The following is a 14381-nucleotide window of genomic DNA, read 5'->3' on the forward strand; positions in this document are numbered from 1 at the left end:
AGCAAACCAAGTTATATTAAGAAAACTATAAAAGTGAGAGTACCATTGTGTGTCAAATTTATTCTAGTTTCAGAAACACATAAGCATTATACAAATTTATGAAACTATAATAACACTATATAACAAAAAGCAGCGATGCGCATAAATTGTGAAAATAGGGTGTATATGTAAGAGTTTGCTAATAAAAGTTTTACTAATACAGTTTTACTCATATACATGTTATATTGCATATTTTATTACTCATAATGACGTAAACTATACAGCAGTAGTAAAATAAATTCCATAACTTTTTTTTGAAGAGTCGAAAAAAGTTTCATTTTGTCATTACTCAAAAATTTTGCGAAAAATTTTCGAGAAATTTATTTATTCTAAAATATATTTATTTGCACTACTGCAATATTTAACAATTCACCACACACTAAACACAACACTAAAACACAAATAAACCTACTAAAACTTACTAATAAACACGACTCGTCACATCAACAACTCAGACGGCATCGACAACATGGCGGTCACATCTTTTACGTTCCAAACTACGAACTTGGTACGTTGCAACTACAATATAAAGAGGAATAAAACTATAGTATTCCTTAGGCTTTTTTTCCCCGAATCCAATGGTGCATGAATCGAATCGATACGTTGCCGGAATATACTGTTATGAGTGATTATGCAAGGGAATGTTTGTTTATCAAAATTTTGACGAACAACAATCCGCTAAGGGTTCATGTTTATCAAAATTTGGATAAACAACAGTTGGAGGGTTAAATGGATTTATAAAACTAGCCTTATAAGTGTGTAGAGATTGCGAACTCTTTTCGTAAAGTTTTTGGAGCATTAGAAGATTACATTTCGAGCCGTTTGGTAATTACCGTTGACGTAAAAATGAATAAGTAAACACAAATTTTTCTGACCAACGCTAAACGTGCGGTAGTGGTTGTTTACGCTCAGCAACGCATACTGTTAATATTTTCAACGCTTTACATACTATACTAACTCACTTCCTAGCAATCTTGCGGCTATAGACATATTTCCGACCAAGTACTCATTTAAGGATATTATACGGGTTGTGATAAATTAATACAAGTATTGTGAATATTCTTTTTCATTTATCAAAAAGTAAAATTAGTTGATTCATTTTTAAATTATAATCCTCTTTAAAGATCTAATCTCTACAACTAAGCCTAGGTATTTATTAAAGAGGGAGATGTTAATTTAGGTTGTTGCAGTGTCATTAACTTGCTTGTGTTAAAATACTGATACAAGTGACAGAGCAGCGGAAAGAGTTAGTGATGTTTTTCCTCCTTTGATATATTAAGTGAATACGAAAGGAAAATGGAAAAAAAATGTGTTTATTTCGTTACTGTAGTTTTCAGATTAAGAATTATATTAGATTGAGATACATCTGTAGAGTTGATTTAAATTGTACTTTTTTACTTCTCTTGACATGAGAGAAATAAGGTTAATATTATTTACTCTTCAAATATCCCGACGGAGAAGTATTCAAGTAATGATGGCGAGTATATGTCATCGTAAAGAGATAAAATACAGAATGAGCCTAACCTCGAGTCGGTAAAAGTTAGCGAATTAGCCCAGTGCTGCCGTTTATGGTTTCTGTAACTGTTCGCGGGACATATTACTCTGTCATGTTGGTAGGAGAGTATAATAAATTTCTTGTCAAGACAATCGGTGACAGGCTGTACCGGCCTCATTTTTCCTCTACTGCTGTTTTATCTTTGTTTTATGGAATGATTCACCTGCCTACAACTATTGCCTAGTCGAGCTCGTAGTGCAGTACTAGTCGAGCTCGTAGTGCAGTATTCCACCGTACCGTATAACTCCTCTGCTGAGACCTCTGGTGTTCACGTTCTCGTACATTGCATCTTTCACTACTTCTCACTCGAATAAGATATCCAATCTTTTATAATAATCTCTTCGCTTTTTTAACTATTATATTCTAACTTGATAGTGTTGTTTATCTTAATACAATTTAATCTGATATAATAAACTTAGACTGGAAAGTACTTGCAATGTTATTTACAATTCCCTCTCGTCCATAATAATAAATCTTATTTGAAAGTTGTATTTTCTATATGAATTAATTCCTAATAATAACATCTACTTTTGTACAAATTTTATTACATTTTAAATACTTGTAAAATAATAACAAATAAAATGTGCATATAATGCGCTTGAAGCAGTGGGGGCTTTGCGATCTTTTCGTGTACCGGCCGTCCATCACAAATAATAAAAATGTATACATTATTAATAAGCTATTTTCAAATTAGAAACTTTTCATAAATTTGAAGTTTTAGAATACAAATTAACACTGATTTAAGAGCGATACGTTTGATTTGGTTACTTCCAACCTGCACCTTAAGGTCGGGACAAACCTTCCATAGTTTTAGCGATGCGACAGGCGATCTCGCGTGATACTCGGAAGCTATATCAGAGTAGTCGTAATATAGACTCTAATACTTAATTGTCAAGTTAAAAACCCTGCCTTGTTATTATTATAAATCCTGTATCATAACATTTGTAGAAATGCAGTTAAATATCAGTCAAAATAAATTATTAAATTAAGACATTTTATTCAGGATGGAACCTGATTAGGAGGAGTTCTTAAGGAAAAATACTACTCATACTGAATTGAGATTTTACCTCACTTTATCCATCACAATTAATAAATATAAACGTAGTTTTATGCACAATACCATATTACGGCAGTAACAGTTAACATGCATAGTATAAATTAAAGTCGCTTTTGTGTTGGTTTGTTTGTGCATCAATATTTTCTAAACTACTTAACGGATTTTGATACGGGTTTCACTGTCGGCTTCGCTATGAACTAGGGCAGATTCGTAGGTATGTCACATCAATATTTTAATCATAGAAAGTAGATAAAAGCTTGTATATTGCAAAAATTAATATTTTTGGACGCTTTCATTGTTAATACTGACTAACCCTTATGAACGTCTGTATTGATTTGGCTAAATTTGATTTAGAAATATTTGTAGACGTCCAAGAAAGGATTAAAAGGTGAGATATAGTGGAAAAGTTTATCAGAATATTTAATAGCTCAGGTAAATAATTAAAATATTTACGACACGTAACCCAAAGTTAACTGATATGAACAGCTGTTGATACGTTCAGCTGAAGTTCACAAAAGTGGTAGACACATTTGTTTATATTTAAATTTTAGAGAATTGAACCATTGACGAATAAACCATTGCACCCCTTTGTACTGCTAAGGCAACCCCCACGGTCGTCACTTTCAATCTTTAAACACAAAAGGTAACTAGCGGGTGACTGTTGGATGAATGCGTAGGGTTGTTTTGTACGGTTTTGCTACTAACAAAACCTGACCAATAGAAATGTTTTTATTAGTTCAGTCATCAGGAAGGTTTTTAGCGCCATACTTCATGTCACTGTGAAGGTAAAATGTGTGAGTCAAAGACGGTTTGTTCACCAGGTATCGAATCTACGCGTATCTAATCTCACGTTAGAAATGGTGGTTTGCATACCATTTCGTGAATTTCAAACGATTGTTTTGTAAATTACAATACTACCATTATAAAAAATATCTCTTCATTTAAATGTGGTTTCAGTTCAATGTGCTAAAAATCAAATTTCATAAATCATAAATCTAACAATGTTTTAATCTAATGTGATTTTTAATTTGCGGCATTAAAATTAAATAAAAATAGTATAGCTAAACAAATTAAAAGTAACTTGTAACAACAAACCTCCCTAGGCTGCAAACGAACTCTTAGCACTGGCTCTAATGGGTGTGATGGGTGTGTAGCGTCACGGTAGCGTACGCGGTCTCCAAAAATATGAACAGCTTTAAATTGAACGTAAAATGTTTCGTTGTTTATTTTTCCTGTGGTTTTCCTTTTTTAATGTAGTGTCTGTAGTTTATTTTTTTAGTAATACAAACAGTTTTCATGTGGGACCAATCTCCATGCGTTTCATACGTAAAAATAATGAAAAGGCAAGATAGGTTGAAACGAAACGAGTTTAGAAAATTTAATTTTACAAAACCCTTTTCTAACGTGACAGCTAGTTTATACAAACCCGCACGCTAGTTTATACAATGACAGAACACGGGTTCAGCAGGTACTCGTGATATATCTTGTAGTCTATGAAAAGGCAAGATAGGTTGAAACGAAACGAGTTTAGAAAATTTAATTTTACAAAACCCTTTTCTAACGTGACAGCTAGTTTATACAAACCCGCACGCTAGTTTATACAATGACAGAACACGGGTTCAGCGGGTACTCGTGATATATCTTGTAGTCTATGAAAAGGCAAGATAGGTTGAAACGAAACGAGTTTAGAAAATTTAATTTTACAAAACCCTTTTCTAACGTGACAGCTAGTTTATACAAACCCGCACGCTAGTTTATACAATGACAGAACACGGGTTCAGCAGGTACTCGTGATATATCTTGTAGTCTATGAAAAGGCAAGATAGGTTGAAACGAAACGAGTTTAGAAAATTTAATTTTACAAAACCCTTTTCTAACGTGACCTATTCCCGCACGCTAGTTTATACAATGACAGAACACGGGTTCAGCAGGTACTCGTGATATATCTTGTAGTCTATGAAAAGGCAAGATAGGTTGAAACGAAACGAGTTTAGAAAATTTAATTTTACAAAACCTTTTCTAACGTGACAGCTAGTTTATACAAACCCGCACGCTAGTTTATACAATGACAGAACACGGGTTCAGCAGGTACTCGTGATATATCTTGTAGTCTATGAAAAGTCAAGATAGGTTGAAACGAAACGAGTTTAGAAAATTTAATTTTACAAAACCCTTTTCTAACGTGACAGCTTTATACAAACCCGCACGCTAGTTTATACAATGACAGAACACGGGTTCAGCAGGTACTCGTGATATATCTTGTAGTCTATGACTCAAAATAAGAAAAAAATGTTCTGATCGTTAAACTTTTGAAATTTAACTATACCGAGAAATATTTGTTTAGCTAAACAATAATTATAAACTCTTTATGTTTATATTTCATTTCATTGTGAATAAAAACATGGTAATAGTATATATGTACATATGTTTAAATCAATTCTACAACAAGTAATGTATGTTTCGTTTTCCAGGTAAGGTGTACAGACAGATGTTGCGTAAGTATTATTACTACTCATAAATCTATAATGTAATGTGATATAGCGCGAGTCTTCGTAGCCAATCACATCCTAGCTGTCAAGTGTTATTATTGTTACTGCACTCCTACTCACTCTAATAGTGGCTAGTGACTATGTACACTCCCTGACACCTTTAACCTGGTTGTCACTTGACTGTCGTTCACTACCAATCGAGGTAATGCTGTCCAATGCTATTATACCATTTATATCTGGTGCATTCCAATTCGTTCTCTTGATTGGTTTTCGTAACATTAGAATTATTATAAAAATTTTATTCACTTACACAACAATTTTAAACTTATGTGGCTAAACAAAAATAAAAGATTAATAGTTATTCCTTGTACTAAGGGGAATGTATGTGTCAAGTTTAAAGTCCTCTAGGTCGTTCTTATCAAGAGTTATCGTACAGATGGGGCGACTGTCGTTGGGTCTTCTGATCCCAAAATTAATAGTTCTTTCGTGAACCAAGGAGAACCTATGGGTCAAGTTTAAAGTCCTCTAGGACGTTCCTATCAAGAGTTATCGCAAAGATTCTTTATTTTATTCAAAATTTCCTTTCAGAGTAAATCTTGAAAGGCATATATATGTATACCAAGAATACGTCTCAAAGGGATTGTATATGACTGTTTATTGTTATTATTGCATTTTATGTGTATATTTATTTATATTAAAATATAACTTCGTAAACATACACAAGAATCCTTCGTATTGTTCATCAACATAAGTAGTAATGTTCATCATTTCTGAGAAAATTCCATCAAGCTTTCTCCTGGGAATGAAATTTATGTTGGTTAATTCCTTTCATTTCAAGTGTAGTAACATCCGTGAATATTCCAGAAATAAAGTGAAAGACCGAGGTTATACAATACGATGTGAGGCAGGGGCACGTAGGTCGCGGATAATGTCCCGGCAATATTCCGTCCCCACCTCACAGGGTGCAATATTGGACAAAGTTGGGATAAAAAACGATCGAGTTTGCAAAGTTTGTTTGAATTTTCCATTGAGAGGCGTGAAAGTTAGCTAAGTTGTGGGGCGGCGCTGCGCGGGGACACCCCTAGCCCAGTCCGGGCACGTCTGGCACTTTCAGTACAGCTATCGTGTCATCTGTGTGCAGCGTGGCGCGGGCGGCGATCATCTCTGGTCATCACGAGCACAGCGATCAAACACCGCTCTAGGGAGAACATGGGAAATAAACTATGATTACTTACTTAGTTGTACAATCAATACTTATAGTTCAAAGTGTATTTAATTACACTGTTTAATCTTCATACGATTGTATCAGTACCAATAATAACGTAGAAATGTTGAATTAATTTGGTCTAAAAGTCAAAATATTATATGCAAATTACATGGTGTAAAAGTTTTAAAAAGAAAAACAGCTTGACATGCCATATATATATAAATATATATATATATATATATATATATATATATATATATCAGTTGTCCATAACTTAAATAAGTCCTTGTGCCAAGGGAAATGTAAGTGCCGAGTTTAAAGTTCAATAGGACGGTCCTATCAAGAGTTACAGCATAGCAGATACACAGACGGCATGAATACCACGATTCACGATTTTAAGAAGCACTGTAAGATACGCTTCCTACATAATAATGAGCGATAATCGTGGTACTTGAGTAAGGCAGATTAGCAAGCACGAATATACGAAAGTTTTATCGGTAACATTATGTCAGTTACCCCAATTAAGAGTTGCGATGGTATACATCGTTTCCTCAGATCGATCCAGACGTTCCCACTAAGTACTAAAAGAGTTGTTGCTCTGAACATTTGCTTTGACCTTCTTATTGTTATGGTAAAACTTGACAATATTAGAACCAATAATGAGCAGTCTCTGTTCATCCTGTCTTTCAGAAATATCAACTGAAAATGTTTTGAATATCAACATACGTGTACTATTCTAGCACATGGTGGGCGAAGAAAATACTTATTTTATTGTGGGAGTACCTAATAATGTTGATTAAATTTTTTATCAAATTTTAATTGCCCAGTTGTGACCAATTAAAACTGAACACAACTCAATTCAGTTGTGATTGGTTTGAATTTAAAGAAATATTGTAGTTTTTAGTGATATTTGTCGTTTTCTTGTTAAGTAAATGATTTTGATGATTTAAGTGAGAGAAGATGAACAATCGTGATAGTTTTTCTATACAAATGTTACATATAATATTGTCGTGTTATTATTTTGAAGCCTTAACATAATTTAGAAACTTCAACTATAACATGTTCCTTTAATCATATACCTCTCATTGTTTTTGTTTCCGATCGCAATGACAATAGTTATAGATCAAAAAGATACAATATAACTTCATATGTGATTTATGTACACTGTACAGCACTAAAGTGTTATACTAGATAATGAGCCGTAGCTAGTACCTTGTTATGTACAGTGTTCAACTACTACGCTCGCTGGTTACTGTACTGCAGCTACAGTAGATAAGACACGTTTACTTTCATCTCAATGCCACCTCATTAGAACAGTTTGTGACCTCTTACTTTCGGTATTCCTGTCTCGTCAAATAATGGAAGCACCTTTAAAACCTGAATACAATATCGACTACGATGGTCAGTGGAAAATCAATATATTGTGAAATCATTTGTGTACTGTAATGACTCATAACTCGTTTGAATGTTGAAATAAGTTTGTCATTAGAATTGTCTGTGATTATTGTTAGGAAAACCATCCCCAAGAGAATGTATGAACCTGCCCTCGGCTAGAATTATTTTTATGAAATCTGTATCGGTATTGACGAAACCAGGATACAAGTAGAGGCAGGTTCTATAACATTAGAGCTATATTGACGCCAACTGCCGTTTTATCGTGCACTATCACTAGATCTGGTTATGTAGGCAGTATTTTCTAAGTGTTGAATTCTTGGTAACTTTTGGTGGCACATTTCGGCATGATGAGGTTACGTAAGGCAACATAAATTCAATTCCTAACAATAGTTTTCGATAAAGCCAGTTTATGAAGGTTTATTAATAGATTAAATAGATATTTTACCATCTAGGTGGAATAAGTTAACCATCAGTGCATCAGCTTAAAATTAACCATTTAGGTTGAATTTATGTGAGTTTGAATGGGCCATCGTTGGCTTTCCTATCAATATAAACATTGCTATGTAATAATCATAATTATAACTTATCTTGCCGGACCATGTTAGAGGCAATGTTCAACAAGATAGGAGAGCGCCGTGCCAGGTGTCGCGTAACATGCTTCGCTGAAATTGCATACAATATTTATATATTATTGCTTATTTCATTAGGCTACATGTGTTATAATATCACATGTTAAAATGTCATATAATTGTGCTTAGAATATCTACAACTTCCTCATTACCATCATGGCTACCCTTAAAACCATTGTAAAAATGTTCGCTAACGCTCAGCCAAATCCCATGGAATGACATTCACCATAATCTTCGGACAAACAGAAATTAAATTTTTCCAGCCCCTCGGGTGACACAGCCAATATCATAATCCAAACTCCTCGAGGAAATCTAAGCTGTATTTATTGCTCAATTCTGGCAACTAATCTATGTAATCCTCTCGGTTATGGTTTCTAGTAAAGTTGACAACCATAGCTAAAAACACTACTCATAGCATCGCAATGGAATCCTGCTAACTTTATTGCCGGAGATAAAACTGAGTTCGGAGATAACGAGAGAGATAAACTCCTGAAGTAGGAGCGGGTAATCATAGTGAATGTGGAATTCCATTCCACACAGGCATAATTATGTGTAGAGTAGCATAGTTACACATAAAGCAGTGAAAATTATGGATTGCAATCATTCAACTCTGGGCCTGTGTATCTAAGAGCCCAGATTCTGATAGGGGAACACGATATGCAGTCGTATTATAAGGCGGAACTACATGACCAGATCTGCAAGGGCTGCACAGGATCTCCGTCTACCCGTTCACTCATTCAGTTAAGCTATCGTTTGTATCAAACAAGAACACGTCATTCAAGCTGGAGATCAAGTACCTTAGATGATTCAGCTCCTTATATCAAGACTCAGTCATCTCGAAGTGATGATAACAGAACCGCCGGATGGTCCACTTAATGTGGTAATGCTTAATCAGAGTGCTATTAGTCAATTCGTTCTGTAATTAACTGAGAAAAGCATGAAATGTACTGTTTAATTGACAGTAAATTTAAAATTCAAGGCTTTTTTTATCTTTAATACATTTCATCGGATAAACTTAACCATTATGTGAAAATGTTTTGTTCCATCTTATGCATGCTTTGTTATGTTCGCAATCGTGTTAACTTCCAATTTGTTTACATAAATACATAAAAAGGTAATCATTCCTTGAAGAGCTTAGTACGCAATTTTATTCATAGGATGCGCAGAATCTAGATGGTAAGCGAAAATTGACAACAGATGTTATAAAATATTCTGATATCCTGATTATATTAAACACTTGATTGATGATTTTACGGGAAACTCACATATTACGCTTTAGGGATTCGAAATGTCCGTAATTATAAGAGATTTTCTATACAATCTATAGTGTAAGAAATGTCTTTAACTACCGATTATGAATAAGTAAATTTACTATGTTTTTATTACGTTGGTTTTTACCTGCGCCATTTAAGTGATACGCGTTATTCATTTATTATCGATGGCGCTTTCTGATATGTGCGTGGTCCTGAGCAATTATTGGCCTAACTTCAATTTCTCATTTCAATTTACAGTACGACTAAAAGGTACCTTGGAAAGTAAGGAAATTAAAAGTAAGTGTCGGAATGCCATCGTTAACGATTCCTAGCGTAAAACATATTAAGAGACTAAGCGTTATCACAGCCATTCGGGGGTCAACAAAATCAGTCCTGTGCGTGATGGTGATTCTAGTATATTACATATTATGTATTGATAAAATGTAAGTTTTTTCTTACTTTTTTTAATAAATCGATGCAGTGTCTGAGCTTGTTTAGGTACAATCGTGGGATTTTTTTCTGTTTCTACAGCTGTGTGGTTCGGCACTGCCGAAGGCATTTGTGATTGGTACTTTCTCGTTCAAAAATTCTTAAGCGTGATCTGATCACGGATCTTAAAGAAGCGATCACAAATTCTCGTGGATATCATCATAAATTCAGTGTTACCTTGCACTGGTGGCAAAAAAGAAAAACACTCCTAGAGATCGTATCTAAAAAATAAACTCAGATAACGTGACTGCCTCAACCCCTCTTCAGGTTGACCGATGTAAGAAGCGACGCAGCGCGAATGTTCATATCGCTCTTACGCTCGATGCGTTAATACATAACCACTGTTTGTGCGGATAAAAGGTAATCACAAGTTGCATCTTCAACATGAGCCCTAGTTAGATCTCACAGTCTAGATTGTATAAGGCATGCTTCGTAACATTCCATCACCAATGGCTGGAACATACTTTAGGAGTTTGTTTTTGAACGTATATAAAATATGTTGCCAACAAGTGTACAACAGATTCAGCTTACAATCCAGTTTCAGCTTGTTGTTCGATATTACAACATCTGCGAAAGTCTAAAGTTTGAACAACTGTTATTTAGTTTTTGTTTCTGTTTCCGTAGACAAAAACTGCAACCCTGTATGGAATATGAAATTCCTCTACCTCCCATCTCCTTTTTCTTATTTTTAGTTATTAATGTATAAATCTGATTACGCAGCAATTTATAATTATAGAAAGTTCAATGATAATATCGATGAGGAATTTATTCAATAATAATCGTTATTCGAAACTATGACAGAATCTCGAATAACAACAATAACGAATATTTATGAACTATATTTAAGGTTTGATAAACATATGTTTTTGTTACATTACAGAATGTAGACATTGTGTTTTTCTTATTAAATTTACTTGTTTAATTTTGCAGCAATACTAATAATATATTGTAGTTTTCCATTCTTTCAAGTATTATTACTTTATTTTATGCGTTTTATGACGAAAACTTAACATTTTAAAAATATTGGTGTTTAATTTTATTAGAACAAAAGTCAAATTCGTATACTAATACAGTTAGAAAGAATATTAAGCAGAAATGTACCAATTTTTGTACTAAAACATGATCCTTACGTCGATTGGAGTTTTTAACACGTAATTATAAGAAAATGTGCTACGCCATTTTCATACATTTTAAATTAGCAACATACACTGTGTTTTACATATTATAAGTGGAAGATTTCCATTAATAGTTAAGGAAAAATAATATCAGGTATATTGTTAATGTTACAATAAATCTCATCATCACAAATGTTTCTTAACTGTAAGTGTTAACTTAAATATAATAAATTCGTCTTATAACAATATATTTGCACTGATTCACTGCAAATAAATACAAATTACAGTTGAAAATAATTATCTCATTTTAATTTTTAATTTACTGTGTTTATAATCATTTAAAACAAAGTAGGAGCGTTATTCTATGGTAGAAGTTGTTTTCTCTGAGTTTGAATTCCATTTTTCTAGTTTATAACTCATGTTATGTCCTCCTCCGTAGAGTAGTGGATACATTCACGGCTCTAAATGAGAGATCACGGGTTCAAATCCCGGGGAAGTCCAATCATGAGAGGAATAATAGCCACAATGATTTGAACAAGCCAGCATAGCCTAAGAGCTGAGGCTTAAAAGAAAAAAATCACTCACGTTATTAGCCTACACGTGTTAGTATATCACATATTAAAACGTCATATTGTATTCAGTTTGTTTAAACATCTCTATTTATTCTGAGACTTTGTTTATTTATTCTCGTTACCATCATGGATATCCGAAACAAAAATGTAAAAATATTGCTCAGCCAATTCCAATGGACTGACATGCACCATCATCGAGCTCGAATTTGATAGAAATGAAGGTTCATACGAAGTCTACATTGTAGTTAGTTCTCAAGATATCGTACTATCTACAGACAGATGGAAATTAAATTTACCCAGCTCCTCGAATAGAGTATTACAAGCTAGTAATAGAGTATTAATCAAACGACAAATCATGAGCATACACGTATCATAAACAACAAACAATATTAGTAAGCTATCAGTCATAAAAACTCATTTTATCACGCAACTTTTGAATGTTACAAAATAAGTACCCCTTTTCAAACAATGCAGCGTTGCAATTTAGGTTGAAAAGAGATTATAAAGTATCATCACAATAATAACAAATCACCGCATTAACGATTTGCTGTTATCGTTTTCCAAAGAAGAAGAAGGAGGATAATGTTTTGCTGAAGGTTCCATGGCATACAAGTATTCAGTTTTTGTATAATACACAGTTCTACATGATAAAGTAGTACGAATAGACTGCTTAACCAGATTTAAGCTTATACAACCACGATAATGGTAACTAAAATACTTTGGGTTATTGTAACTTAAGCATTCTTAGAGCAAGTTATACGTGGACGCTAAATCAAATATCATAATTCCAAAACTTAATATATTATAAAAGTAATATTTGGTTCTGGAAGGTTACAGATACACTATGCATATATTTGTATGAGGCATAGCATTTCATTTACAAGCCAGGGTTGTGTTAATATTTAAATTGATTTACGTTACAATATCGATATTGTCAGTTTTAATACTAAACCCGTGTTAATGTTTAATTTTTAGATAAAACTGGCTATTATCAGATATTTAAGGTTTCGATATAGATATTTATTTTAAAACGCCAAGTTTTAATAAAGTAGAGAGGTACAATCGTAACTTTATTGATTAATTTAGACTTTTATTACTATGGAAAACCACTGTCATAAAAATCCAAGATAAAACTAATTAAAATGTATAATTTTTAATTGTAATTTATAAATTATTGTTGTTTACAAAAGTTAGATTAGATACAATGTGATTCAAGGTTGTACATCCAATGGTACAATAATCAGTAATACTACGTTTCGAGATCTGCTACCTGATCCCTTCCTCAGATGGAGAACTAACCTACCTTATATCTACATCTACGTTAAAATAAATAAATCATATCAGTTATCTCAGCATTCTGGTAGTACGTTCCTACAAACTAAGTTTTAATCAATGCAAGATAGGGTAAAATGTTATAAATGTGACATTATTAGCTATTTTTCTTTTTAAAATTTTACACCATGTAATTTGCATATAATATTTTGAATTTTAGACCAAATTAATTCAACATTTCTACGTTATTATTGGTACTGATACAATCGTATGAAGATTAAACAGTGTAATTAAATACACGTTGCACTATGAGTATTGATTGTACAACTAAGTAAGTAATCATAGTTTATTTTCCATGTTCTCCCTAGAGCGGTGTTTGATCGCTGTGCTCTTGATGACCAGAGATGATCGCCGCCCGCGCCACGCTGCACACAGATGACACGATAGCTGTACTGAAAGTGCCAGACGTGCCCGGACTGGGCTAGGGGTGTCCCCGCGCAGCGCCGCCCCACAACTTAGCTAACTTTCACGCCTCTCAATGGAAAATTCAAACAAACTTTGCAAACTCGATCGTTTTTTATCCCAACTTTGTCCAATATTGCACCCTGTGAGGTGGGGACGGAATATTGCCGGGACATTATCCGCGACCTACGTGCCCCTGCCTCACATCGTATTGTATAACCTCGGTCTTTCACTTTATTTCTGGAATATTCTCGGATGTTACTACACTTGAAATGAAAGGAATTAACCAACATAAATTTCATTCCCAGGAGAAAGCTTGATGGAATTTTCTCAGAAATGATGAACATTACTTATGTTGATGAACAATACGAAGGATTCTTGTGTATGTTCACAAAGTTGTATTGTAATATAAATAAATATAAAAATTGGTGCGCAATAATAACAATAAACAGTCATTACCTATACTTTGGACACGTATTCTTGGTACACATCTGTCTTGCAAACGTTTAGCCTGAAAGTAAGTTTTTAATTCAATAATTATACTATAGTAATTAAGTTAATAACGAACTCTTTTTAAACTTGGGAAAGTAAAAATTAAGTAAACCTTTAGAACGGACTATAGAAAGACCCAACAGAACGTAATGAAAGTTTTACCAACCAATCTAACAAAGTAACTCTTACATACTGTTACTATTTCACATTATTGTACTCATATTTTTACAAATTCGCTCATGATACTATTTTCCCCTGTCATGGTTACCCATAAGACCATACCTTGCAGGTGTGATCCTAATAATTACCTTTAATTTGTACCCTCTTATTTAAAAACTAATACCTCTTCTTTAAA

The 14381-nt window shown here is 33.5% G+C and overlaps 1 protein-coding gene across 28 annotated transcripts in view; it reads left to right on the top strand.

The window, feature by feature from the left end:
• Positions 1-14381, top strand: part of LOC124360280 (basement membrane-specific heparan sulfate proteoglycan core protein) — a 528539-nt gene that overhangs the window by 196846 nt on the left and 317312 nt on the right. The gene's annotated exons all lie outside the window — the stretch shown is intronic.

The sequence above is a fragment of the Homalodisca vitripennis genome, chromosome 4 (genome assembly GCF_021130785.1).
Source record: "Homalodisca vitripennis isolate AUS2020 chromosome 4, UT_GWSS_2.1, whole genome shotgun sequence".
Lineage (NCBI taxonomy): Eukaryota > Metazoa > Arthropoda > Insecta > Hemiptera > Cicadellidae > Homalodisca > Homalodisca vitripennis.